Source organism: Peromyscus leucopus, chromosome X (assembly GCF_004664715.2).
Source record: "Peromyscus leucopus breed LL Stock chromosome X, UCI_PerLeu_2.1, whole genome shotgun sequence".
NCBI lineage: Eukaryota > Metazoa > Chordata > Mammalia > Rodentia > Cricetidae > Peromyscus > Peromyscus leucopus.
Window position 1 is genome coordinate 126,042,462 of NC_051083.1, and position 12,192 is coordinate 126,054,653.

The following is a 12,192-nucleotide window of genomic DNA, read 5'->3' on the forward strand; positions in this document are numbered from 1 at the left end:
AGAACAACATACTATAAAAAAACGAACCGACAGGAAGTAGGTCTCTTTTTCACGAAGCTGGGACAGCAGGAGGAAGGGTGAGATTTTAGTTCTGAGCTCTGACCTCTCGGCTTTCTCCTTTACATTGTTTCTGTGTTTCTTATTTAATAAGACGGTTAGTTACATCAATAACATAAAGCTGGCTATCACACAGAGAATCTGGATTATGTTCTCTTTGATATTCGTAACTGAAGAAAAACATTTGATTGCAAAAGCTGTTGAGTTATGCCAAATGTATATTTTAAATGTACCTTGACTTCAAAATTTGGATGTAAGGATATGTTGCTTTGGAAAGGAGGCTCTGCTTTTGTTTCCACAGAAAGCCAGAGGCTATGGATTTGTTTCAGATTAAGATACATCAGATTTGACCAGCCAAGACCCCCTGAAAGGTCTCCGATGACACCAAGGCTCAGATGATCCAACGTCCAGAACCATTTCAAGGCAACTGGCTCAGATGATATACCCTCATGGACTACTCCATAATCCTAAAGTTTTCTTTGTGTCCCCATAAGATACAGCATCCCTCTCCAGCAGGAAGTAGTAAGATATGCTATGCCCAAATTCCCAAATATATCAAGCTGGCTTTGGAGATGTGTAAAAGTTAAAACCTTCCTTTAAAAAGAAAAGGGGAAGTGCTGTGGGATAGTCTATATATCAAATGCTCTGATTGGTCAATAAATAAAACACTGATTGACCAGTAACCAGGCAGGAAGTATAGGTGCAACAGGGAGAGAGGAGAATCCTGGGAAGTGAAAGGCTGAGGGAGACACTGCCAGCCCCTGCCATGACAAGCAGCATGTGAAGACACCAGTAAGCCAAGAGCCACGTGGCAAGGTATAGATTTATGGAAATGGATTAATATACGCCATAAGAACAGTTAGCAAGAAGCCTGCCATGGCCATACAGTTTGTAAGCAATATAAGTCTCTGTGTTTATTTGGTTGGGTCTGAGTGGCTGTGGGATTGGCTGGTGACAGAGTTTTGTACTGACTGTAGGCAAGGCAGGAAAACTCTAGCTACAATTGGGTGCCTTGTAGATCAATGTTTTTGTTTTGCAGGAGCTTAGTCGATATATTTATTTACATAGGTAATGGCTATTTGGGATTTGAAAATTCTTCTTGATGTGAATGGTTCTTCCTTACTAACAAGGGAATCTTTTAAAGCCTGTGAAAGCACTATTGATTGCTAGAGTGACTGAGACAACATTCTGAATCCTATAGTCAGGAACAGTAAAAACTCTTTCAAAAATGTTTCTGTGAAGAATAGTGGTATCCCAGTATCAATGTTCTCACTCCAATGAGAAACATTGTTATAGTATTGAAATAAATCTTTTCTTGGCAACTTGACATCCTCCACCATATCCCTACCTGCATCCATGCTTCTCTGCAGCCCTCATCTTAGCCTATTGACCTTTTGTTCTCCATGATCCACAAATATAGTGAGCACATCTGGCACAGTAATAGGTTCTCAGAACATGATTCAGAACCAAAGTCACAGTACATTTTGATTAAATAAAGCCTGCACACAAGCCAATTCCACTGCAGGAATTGTCTTGAATCACATTTTTTTGTTCTCACAGTATTAGTCCTCTGAAGAAAACCAGGAAACCAGGGGCTGGAAGAATCAGAAAAAGGCTTACTTACAAATCAGTACTGTCAGTGAAATCTTAAATATGTGTCTGGTCATATTTCTGGCAGGTATAATAGTAACAGAATTGTTAGTGCTCCTTTTTCTTTAACTCTTTTATTTATTTTTGAGATAAAGTCTTACTATACATCCCTGGCTGGGCTGGAACTCACTATTTAGGCCAAATTGACCTTCAATTTACAGAAATCCTCTTGTCTCTCATTTGAAAGTGAGAGGTAATTAAGATCTTTTAACATTTTTATATTAGCTTTCTGGGAGTACAGCCCAGTTTTCACAATTTCCCTTTAGTACATGTTCCTTTACCCTTCCCTCTGGGAATGAATTATGACCAAATACTGGTGACTAAATGTATAGATCAGCCTGGTTAGTTTAAATTTATTAAATCTTTGCTTTAGACTTTTAGAACCCTATTATTCTGTGGATCCATGAAAAATTACTAGACTAGATGTTAATCTGTTGGTTTAAGTTTCTTCTCCTAAAGAATGATCTGTTAAAGTGAAGATATGAAAGATGAACCTGAAGTTTGTGGCCTGCCTAAAAGGATAAGTGGTACCACTTAGTGAGATGAGATCACTAGGGAGGAAGGTTAGGGGAAAGGTGATGACTGTAGTTTGGGGCAAGTTGAATTTGCAATGGAAATTCAGAACCTACAAACTGATACTGAGGAGACAGATGGAGACATATTCTCAATTTAGAAAAAATATCTGATTTGGAACTCTATATGTGGAAATTAACTGCATATGGATGATAATTGATTCCATTGGCATGAATAGAAGGTTCTAGGGAGACTGAAAAGTAGAAGATAGGGAGATGAGATTGAGTCATGAGAAACTGTAGCATCTTTTTGCTCATATGGAATAAAATGATCCACTGTAAGATGAGAAGGGGATATAAGAGGATAAATCAAGACAAAAGAAAGTTATATATCACCTTATATCCTTATCTAACTTATTTCTAGACTTAATAACTACAAGCTTGATTCTGCTTGAGATATTGGTGAATGCATTGTTGTCCAGATGTTTTCTCAAGCACATGGTTTAACTGGCTTACTCACAGAAAAAATAGATGCCTACAAATTGTTTAAACCATATCTCCTACCCAGTAAGGCAGCAGGCATTTTTATTGCCCTTTTTAAAAAATTTTTAGAGTCCTGCAGTTGTATATTCTTTCAGCAACCTTGAGCACACTTACATTCACTTTATGGGCATGACAATTTGCATTTTCTTTTATTCAAATTAATGAACAGCTGTGGCAACATGCAATGTTAAAGAATTGTACCATTTATGTTTAAATCAGCAAAATAGCCTGTGCAAAACAGCCTGTGCCATCATTATTTGACCAGTTTATCTTAGATCTGTGAGTGCATACATTCTTACTTTACCTTCTAGAGATAAAAGTACCATCTAACTGATAGGAGTAACAGGTTCATTTGGTCTTCCACAATTTCATGTTATGGAATATTAGTTGATGATGTGTTATTTTTGTTTATGCTATGGAATGTGTGTTTAATAATGCAAAGATATGTTGCATTCATTTATGTTGCATTTGTTTAACCCTGTGAAGCTGTTTTACTTTGCCTATCTCAAACACCTGATTGGTCTAATAAAGAAATGAACACTCAATAGCTAGGCAGGAGAGAGATAGGTGGGGCTGGCAGGCAGAGAGAATAAATAGAAGTAGAAAATGAGAAGATGGGGAGTGAGAAAAGGAGAAGTGGTGGACATCAGGAGCCAGTTACGTAGCCACACAGCCAGCCATTGAGTAAGAAGGAAAGCAGGATATATAGAATAAAGAAAGGTAAAAAACACAGCGTCAAATTGTAGTTAAGAGAAATGACATAATTTAAGTTAGACAAGCTGGCTAGAAATAAACCAAGTTAAAGCTGGGCATTAATAAATAAGAGTTAGTCCCCATGTATTTATTTGGGAGCTGGGTGGTGGGCCTCTAAAGAGCAATGATAAAAAAGAAAACAAACAAACAAAAACTACAATCTCATCCTCCTACCATGCAGCCATATATTTTAATTTTTTAAGGTTTTTACTTACCCTTATTTTATGCTTATATGTTTGTCTGGCTGTATGTCTATGAATCATGTACATGTAGTGCCCACGGAGGACAGAAGAGTGTCAGATCCCCAGGAATAGAGTTATAAATAGTTTTGAAGCACCATGTGGGTACTCAGAATTGAAACTGGGTCTTCTGGAAAAGCAGCCAATGCTTTCAACTGCTCAACCATCTCTCTAGTCCCATTTTTGGTTGTTGGTGGTATTTCCTTGTTTTTAATTAAATGTTGGTCATATTCTTGATTTGTTTAGAATGTCAAAATTTTCTACACTAATGCAAAAGTGAAATATTGAATAGGCTGTTAATGAATGACAAGTCACTAGTAATGCACATGATTAATACTCTTAGTTCCATTTTTCATTGTATACTATAATTCATGAAGTCCTTGTCTGTTTCCTTACATTGAATTTGATAGCTTTAGTGTCAAACTGCATAACTTGTTCACTTTTACTTCTTTTATATTTTTACTTCACTGCAATTTCATTTAGTCTAGCTAAGAACACATGCTGTAGTGGTGCCAAATGCAGACTAGCTAAATATGAAAAAGACAAACATTGCAGACTCTGCCAAAACTGTGATAAAAGTGTCCTTGAGTTTAACCTTAAAGGTAAAATGTAAATGAAGGTTGCAACTTAAGTCTTGTTGCACCTAGGAAGACAAAAATGACAGAAGTGTTGTTACTTCATGTAAGAACTTTGACAATTATTCTTGGATATTCTATTTTTTTGCTCAATAGCATATTTTGTTGTGAGTGAATAGGTGAAGATATAATAGCATTGTCAGGAAGAATTGATTATAAGCTGGGAGAGCATGGTGTAATTCACTCAGTATCACACATTCAGGATTTTGTGGCTGTCAGAATAATAGGAGTAGTTCTGAGGAAGAAAAGAGTCTATTCTTCTTATTCTCAATGTCATATTCTGAAAGAGACTCCAGATGGAAAAGTATCAGTTCTTTGCAAGTGAGCAAAAAACAATAAAACCAAACCAAACCAAATTTTAAGATAACCCTAAACTCTACAAGGAAGTAATTGAGTTGACTCCCAATGCATGCCTGCTTTTTTCTAAGGGGATTTATTTTTAATTTTATCACCTTTATTTAGGTCTTTGACTTATTTTATATTAATTTTGTACTTGAATTGAGGTAAGAGTTCAACCCTGATATATTGCATTGAAAGTATCCATAGTGTATATGTATGACAACTACTTTATCTCTTCATCTGTGGATGAATATCTAAGCTGGTTGTCTTTCTTAGCTAGTTTGAATATTAAAGCAATAAACACAGATGTCCCCCTTTCTCTATGGTATACCGATTTAGAATTCCTCAGGTACAGGTATAACTGGGGTCTATGGTAGTTTTATTTATTTGTATTTTTGAGGAATCTTTACACTGACTTCCATAATGGATAGATGACCCACTTCATATTCTTATAAGCAATGAATCAAGGTCCATCTTTCCACACATCTTTACCAAAAACTACCATTTGTTTTCCTGATGCTGGCCATTTTGGATGGCAGAAATGGAATATAAAAAACAGTTTTTATTTGCATTTCCCTGGTGGCTAAGGATGATGAACACTTTTTCAAATATTTGGCCATTTGTATATGTTTCTTCAGAGAACTATCTATTCAGTTATTTCACTGGCCTATTTATTAATGAAATTATTTGTTGTTATTATGTTTAATTTTGAAAGGTTTTAATGTGTTCAAGATTTTAAAGTCTTGCCTTAAACATGGTTGGTAAAGATTATCCTCAGGCTATATAGTCTTTATTTTTTTTTTAAATAGATTAGCAGGGGAGGTCTTCCTAAATTGTAGTGTCTACTAAAATTTATTACATGTTTCTTCAAGTTTCATGATAGAGGTCTTTTATAACCTTGGTTAGCTATTTTTGATGTTGTTTTTAATATATTTCTGCACTCACCCCAGATTTCTTTGCATAGTTACTATTGTTACACAGATAGGCTATTAATTTTATATGTTAATTTTGTATTCTGCTACTTTGCTGACATGACGGATTGCTTACAATGTGGCTTTCATTCATATTCTCGTGAAATCAATTCTTGTCTATTGTTCTCATGAATCAGACTCCTTCCTCTGCTGTGAATAATACTCTTGTGAGAATATTCTTTAGTGCTGAATTGGTGGTCATGAACTTCCTTACTTTGTGCAGATACTGAAATGTCCCTATTTCTCTATCACTTTCCAAAGGATAGTTCCATTTTACATAGATACCATACTTTCAGGACATAGAATAAACCATGCTATGCTTTCTTTCTTTGTAAGATTGCTGCCGATGATCTGAAGTTATTCTAATGTTTCTGCATTTGTGTGAGACTTTTAGAATTGTTTTGATTTATATTTTTGACATTTTGACTGTGAGATTTCCTGTTCTCAGATCATGTCTATTTGTGGTTGTAGAGTCTCTTGAGCTTGGATAGCTATTCCTTAATCAATTTAAATTTTTCTGCTATAATTTAATTGATGAAATTGTCAATCTCTTTGGATTTTTTTCTTAGCCCCTTCTTCTGACTGACAGATTTTTAGGCTTCATCTCTTAAATGTGTTGCAGACGTTTTGGAAGCTTTGGTCATCTTTCTTAGTTTTTTTCTTTATGTATGTTTGAATGTATTTTTGTCTCAACTTTGTCCTCCACACATGAAATTAATTTTTCTGCTTGATCTTGTCTGCTGCTGATGCTTTCTATATTGGCTTTCATTTGAGTCAGGCATTGCTTCATTTCCCTTGCAAATATCTTCTTTAACATTCATGATTTTTCATTAATACTGCTATTTTTCGTCTATTTTGCTCACCTCCCCCTCAATTTTATTGGCTTTCTTCTGCCATTTGGGGGACTGAATTCGTCCCTTTGTTTTGTCAGTGACTGTCCCTACCATCTGGCAGATGTACATGGCCTGGGGGAGGGAATAAAGTATTTAAAGGCTAGAGAAGACTAGAGAAGGCTCCATGTATGGGGCCACAGGGAAGCACTTACTGATTTGGGCTAAAGCTTTTCAAGTATAGCAGGTTTGGAAAGGAGTGCCCACATCTCTGTAAGTAACCCCTCACCTATACAGTGTAAAGAGGCCCAGTTTATTGATTTCCCAGAATAAACGTTGGTGTAATCATGCCTTGGCCTATTGTTAGGATCTTGGAAGAATGGTCGATGCTGATTTATGCTTCCTCCGGGGAATGAATCTTAGCAACAGCTCACTTCTATGCAATTTGTGGTGAGTAAACATTTTTTTTTAAAGTAAATTTTTAAATCTTCCAGAATTTTATGTATTTCAATATCTTTGAATTCAATAGTTGATGAATTATGTTCTTTTGTAGGAGTCATGATTCCTTACATTTTCATGTTTTCCTTGTTCCTGCATTGTGATTTGAGCATCTGCTAGTATGGATTTCTCTTCTATTTTTGGGATGGTTAGGGAACTTTTTATAGAACATTTATTCTTCAGGGCTTAGACCCTAGTACTACTCAGGGAGGAGAAAACAAACTGCAAAAATGTCAAACCAAACAAAATATAGTCTTATACTAAAATAAATTAGAACCCACCATCTGTAAAAGAGAAAATACAAAAGTAATCCAGAATGCATTTAAATTGAAGTAATCTAAGGTAGATGTTAAAATGTCAAATGACAGAGATAAAGGAAATAATCAGGGAGGTAAAAAAATGGAAATAAATTAAATGAAAGTAAAATGGAGTAGATGAGAACATTATGAGGAGAAAAAGAAAAAAAGAATTTTAAAAGATGAATAAGTCAAACTATTACTAAGTATATAGTAGATCATAAAGAGACAGATCAGACAAGAAAGAAAATCAAGGAATAAAAGATAGAAAAAGAAAGAATAAATGGTTAGATAATAAGGAAAAAAAGTCCAAAGAAAGAATAATTTTAAATGACATGCATTTTTAAACACAATAAAGTAAATGTGTTTCTAAAATTATAGCAAAAGTATGAAAACCAGGAAAGAGAAAGGGGGAAGAAGGAGAAGAAGAGGGAGAGGGATGAGGAAGATAGGGAGAAAGGAAAGGGAGAGAGAGCAAGCACAAGCACAAGTGAACCAAACAGCAACAAAAATACAAATTTAGCTGGGGTGCTGAGGAGTGAAGCATAGGAACTGTTTTGTTTCTGGGATCTTTAAATTGGAAACTTATTTCTGTCTGGAGGTGGATGGCAACTGAACTTCTGAACAAATGTCTAATGTCCAGCAGATTTCTTTAGGTTAGTAGCTACATTCTTTGCATACTTGGTTGCATACCAGGAGCCTCTGCAGGCTCCACAGTTTCTCTCAGCCTCCTAAGACTCCTTAGTCCCTGTGGTGGGCTAGTATTCTACCTGCAGGATGTTTCCCACTTTTACTGAGTATGTGGAACACCACGACAGTCATGAGAAATGTCCAGGCACAGTATTTGTCTTCAAAGTTTCAAAATCTCTTATCCTGTTGAAGGGATGTACTTCACATACTCTGCAGAAGTATACAACTGATAGATGTTCCAGAAGTGATCTACCCACAGACGTCAGGTTTAGAACTATTAAATTCCATTGTTATTCTATGTCAATAAGATACACACCCAACTATTCAAAATGGAGTTTCTTTTCCTTTGGAATTTCACTGTGTGAACCAAATCTCTTGAAGCCTATACTTTTCAGCATGTCAGTGTCTGGTCCTCTTTCTTTCCAAAGCTACTTCCCAGTTCTGTGTCTTGCCCTGGGCCTGTAGCAGCTTAAAATCAGGCTTAATTGTGTATACTCCCTTTTCTCAAGGCTCAGTGAATATCATTACAGATCATATTAAAGAAAGAATGTAAGAGCCAGGGGTTGCAGAGCAGTGGTTCTCAACCTGTGGGTTGCAGGACCCTTTCACAGGGGTTGCCTATCAGATATCCTGTATATCAGATGTCTACATTATGATTCATAACAGTAGCAAAATCACAGTTATGAAGTAGCAACAAAATAACTTTATGGTTGGGAGTCACCACAACATGAGGAACTGTATTAAAGGGACTCAGCAGTACAAAGGTTGAGAACCACCTGTTTCAAAACAGTGTTTCCTGGACACTCAGAATGCCTGGGACTGCTTGTATAACGTCAGCACAAAGTCATCCCAGTCAAACTCCCAGCCTGAAAGAGGGAGGGCCTCAGGAATTTCCACCCCTAGCTGACAAAATATTGCTTGCTGTGGGAGGGACAATTGGTTTTCTTCAGGGATAAAATCCCCAACTAATTGCCTAAGCTATAGAAGCTATAGTGGATAATCCTACACTCATATATGTATGGAAAGCATTAAGTAGATCTACTCAGTGGCTTAAAAAAACAGGAAGTAGAGAGGGAAAAGTGGTGTTGGATGGTATCCCAGGATGTAGTGGGGAGGGAGTGAAAGGTCGATTTGATGAAAACATATGCATGTATGAAGTTCTCAAGCACATTTTAAAAGCATGTTTCCTAAGTTGTTCTCAGGCCCCCAGGGTAACTCAATTGTAAACATAATTAAGTTCCTTACCAAAAAAAAAAAAAATGTCTGGCCATTACCCACCAAGTCATATAACTGGGAAAAAAAGGTTTCCTCTACACTGTTGACCCGTCTACTGGAGGAATCATCTCACCAAAACATGCACCTGGATTTAAGATATGTGAGCATTGTGGCCAATGTCCTGAGGATATTAGGGTTGCCAGTCTCTTTTCACCAACGTTGCTTGGTGTGTTTTGCATGACTCCTCTGCTTCCCCTCCCCATCTAGGAAGCAGTGTAATTGGAGTCATGTGTGCCATGGCTTACTTGTTTTCAGCATTCCCTTCCATTTTTTTTTTCAATACCATTCTGGTATTCCATGGCTTTTCTTTGAATATCTGAAGCTCTTTCTCTTTGGAATAGAGTCTTCTGTTGTAGAATATTATTTCAAGGTGTGTTACTTTTGTTTATGCCCTGGAACATTTGTTTAATGATACAAAGGTGTGTTTGATTAAATAAAATTCACCCGGGGTCTGGAGGTTGAGTCAGCAACTAGCTGACAGGAAGTGGTAGGGAGGAGCCAGGTGAGAAAGGATTGATAAGGACTGGTGAGAAGAAGTATGAGGGCTTTTTGGAGGATGCAAACAAGGAGAGGAGGTGAGCTACTTGCTATTCAGCCTCTCTGGAGAGCAGAATTCCATCTTAACCTTTGTACCTTGAGTTCTTTAGAGCGAGAGAAATTTAGTAAAGTTCCCTTTGTAGCTCTGTGAGAGTTGGAGCCACAGGGAACAGATTTCCTTCCACCAAGGCCCTTGGGGCCTAACCACGGCAGAGTTGGAGTTGCTGATTCAGCTAGGTGTGGCTTAAAAGGCAGCAAGTATTTTAAAAAAAAGACACAGTCTTCCCCTTGTTCTCTACTTTTGTTTCTTATGATGAAGTTTTCTGTACCTTTGACTTACCTGAAACTCCCTATGTAACTGAGGGCTACCTTGAATGCCACCCCTGCCACCCCACCCATCTCCACTCCCTTCACCTTGCAAGTAATAGGAATGCAGATGCATCCCACTATCCTATCTGGATTTATTCATTCTTTGTAATTATTCTTTTTAACCATGTCATACATAGGCAACATCTTGTGCACCAACATGTTAAGAGTCTCTATTAAACTTTCCAGTTTCATGTGCACAAGTCTCTAGGGAAACAGAGAATTCTGGTTGTCAGTTGCTTAAGTAAATGGGTTTCAGAGTTACTAATAGGAAAAGAGGAATTTCTTTTGAGATCAGTGAAAATGTTCTGAAATTAAATTTCAATGATGGTTGTAAATACACAAAACATTTAATGCACCTTTAGTGGAAGTTTCTCTTTGAAGCTCTTTAACTTTTCTTTTTTAATATTTTCAAGATAGGGTTTCTCTGCAAAGCTTTGGCTGTCCTGGATGGCCTCAGATTTACAGAGATCCAAGTGCCTCTGCTTTCTAAGTGCTGGAATTAAAGGTATTCTTTAGAATTTTAAGAGACTACAATGTGTGGGAAAATCAAAGAAACTGTTCACCTGTCTACAGGGATAGAGCTAGAGAGCTGTAGTAACTGGAGATAATGACTGACAGTTTCCTCCAGGCCTAGAAGTCACAGTGACTTTAACAAAGGAACTATATTTTAACCTTGCATCATCCAGTGCATAATTTAATTTTGCAGGTGGGTGTTCCAAGCCCAAGCCACAGGCCTATTTAATAGAATAATTCCTTAATAAAAAAAACACATGGAAAAGTAACAGGCAAGGCTGATGCATAGGTTCATTTTTCTTCCAGTTGCTATGCTAAGTCCTTATGTATATTGAATTAATCTTCAAAATCACTTTATTAGGTAACTATTAGCACTCATCTCCCTTTATATAGAAGTGAGGATGGAGGTTTAGCAAGGGACTGATAATTATCCAACAGTAAAAAACTGCTATGCAGAAGCCAGGTGATCTCTTGCTGGTGACCGTACTTTGAACCATGTGCTACAGAATCTCTCTATAATGCACATATACATTTTTACAACCTCACTCTAACCACTCTAGGGTTAGTATGTTTACAAACACCAAATTATATTACTGGAAGAACATGGAGCAGTGATGAGCTGACAGAAACCACCCGTGGCCAGCAAAGGAAAAATCATGATTGCTAATGCCCTGATGCTTGTCATTCCCCTAAGTTGTCAGTGTGCCATACAATCACCTCTTAACCTTTCTTTACTAGGTTTACCAATCTAGATGGCTGCAAGAATTTCATTCCTGTGCTTGTAGTCATGTTAGGTTAGGTTCAGGGATTAAGAAGCAGGGAATGAAGTGAGGGAGGAGGAAAAGGGCAAGGAAGTTATTTTTCTGAATTTCTCCTGTAGGGTCAAAACATTCCACCATTATCCATGGAACTGTACAGGATGCTGTATCTACCCCACAGTGAAAGACATTTTACTTGGGTTCCAGTAACTCCTCTTGCTGCAAAAGTTATGCAGTTTTGTTGATGAACAATGGGGATTTCAGTGAGTAACTTGCCCAAATTCCAATCAGTAAATGACAGAACCAGAAATCAAACTGAAATTTGTTTTCAGTTTTCTTGTCTTACTTCTTCTGTTGGAAGCTGGTACCATAAGCAACATTCTACTAGCTGGAAGGACAAACAAAGAGGGATGTATTTGTTTATATTAAATGTTTTATGTATATGATAATTTATATTATATCTAATGTACAAATATATAATAAGGTATAAATATATTATACAAATAAATGTGTAATATAAATATATTTATATGACATAATATAAACATATAACATAAATATAAATATATATGTAATATACATATATGAATATAGACAAATATACTTTAAATATAAATGTAATGATAAAATATATATCATATAAATAAATATATAATAATATATGGTATATACATTTGAGAATGAGCACTCATTTTCAAATTCAGTTGAATTTCTCTTCACATGTGCT

The 12,192-nt window shown here is 36.5% G+C and overlaps 1 long non-coding RNA gene across 2 annotated transcripts in view; it reads left to right on the forward strand.

Moving 5' to 3' along the window:
- Positions 1-6,598: 6,598 nt before the first annotated feature.
- Positions 6,599-12,192, forward strand: part of LOC114686369 — a 91,257-nt gene continuing 85,663 nt past the window's right edge. The window contains exons 1-2 of one of the 2 annotated variants that reach the window (XR_005090008.1): positions 6,599-6,802; positions 6,897-6,979. This is a non-coding gene — a long non-coding RNA (uncharacterized LOC114686369). The remainder of the gene's footprint in view (positions 6,803-6,896; positions 6,980-12,192) is intronic. The other variant, XR_005090009.1, reaches the window with a different exon arrangement.